The following is a 1,225-nucleotide window of genomic DNA, read 5'->3' as shown; positions in this document are numbered from 1 at the left end:
TTGAAGCGCCCGGAGAAACTCCCCAATCAATTTTTCCATCGCAGATCATTTTTAACCATCCCTCCTTGTAGAGAAGCTGCCTCATAATTTAATTTTTTTCCCTCCCTTTAGTTATCGCATAAAATCGTTTCCTTTCTTATTAAGAAAATCTCCGGTAATTAACAGCCCCGCCGGGTTCCCACGGCCGGAGCCGCCCGCGGTCCGGGCTGCGAGCGGGAAAGGGACCCTGGATCCCAGCAGCCGGCCAAAATCCCAGCCCGACTTTGGGGGGAAAAAAAATATCTTTGTTTAAAGCCTTACGAAACCACACAAATTGCAAGGAGGGCAAGGCAAAATTACAGTGTAAGAAACCCAAAAATCACCGCTCAGGAATCACAGCGGCAGCAGCCAGGCTCGGGGGAGGCGGCGGGAAGGAGCCCGAGCGAAGTGACAGCAAATTCATTTCCACCTTATCTCGGTCTTTTCGGGCTCGAATCGATTTTGCAGCGCTATTTTTGATTATAGATATCATCTGATTTATTTAGTTTTTCCCTTGCGGAGCGGGGAAAATCGCTGGTTTCCCACCTCGGTTCCTTGGGCCGGCAGATCCACGCTTCTCCCGGGTGGAACAGAACAATTCGCAGCAGTTTTCCCCGACACTTGAGTTTACACTTGGTCACCGCGCGTCCCTAATTGTCCCGCTCTGATTGCCTCTAATGAACTCATTAGGGACAGGGCAGAGGGGCGGATTTCACAGGCACAAGAAAATCCACCTCGATGCCAGGAACGAAAAAAAAATATAGACACTTAAATGCTCTCGCTGCTTTCTGTTGGTTTTGTCAGGTATTTTCTATAATAATAAAATATCCCCAAACTCCCCCAAAGCGGCGGAGGAACCTCTGAACCCGCAACGACGGCACACCGGGGCCGAGCCGCGCTGTCACCGCCACCGTGCGAGCACCCAGCGGCCTGTCCCCGTGAATTCCACAGAAACATATTTTTAAATATATTTCTATTTTAAACGCACGACCCGCCGGCCACGGGAACACCGCGACACCGGCGCGACCAGCGCGGTGCCGCCGCTCCCGCCATCAACCTGCCCGCAAGCAGAGCTCACAAACCCCGCCGTCAGCAGCGGGCACATCCCCCGGGCGGCTCGGGGCTGTTTTTTGGGGCTGTTTTTTGGGGCCGAACCCCGCCGGAGGGGCCCGGAGGGGCCGCGGGTGCCGGCGCGGGGCTCGGCCCG

This window comes from Onychostruthus taczanowskii, unplaced genomic scaffold (genome assembly GCF_017590055.1).
Source record: "Onychostruthus taczanowskii isolate IOZ18803 unplaced genomic scaffold, ASM1759005v1 scaffold18, whole genome shotgun sequence".
Classification (NCBI taxonomy): Eukaryota; Metazoa; Chordata; class Aves; order Passeriformes; family Passeridae; genus Onychostruthus; species Onychostruthus taczanowskii.
The sequence above is the reverse complement of the archived record's forward strand: the minus strand, read 5'-3'. Positions refer to the sequence as shown.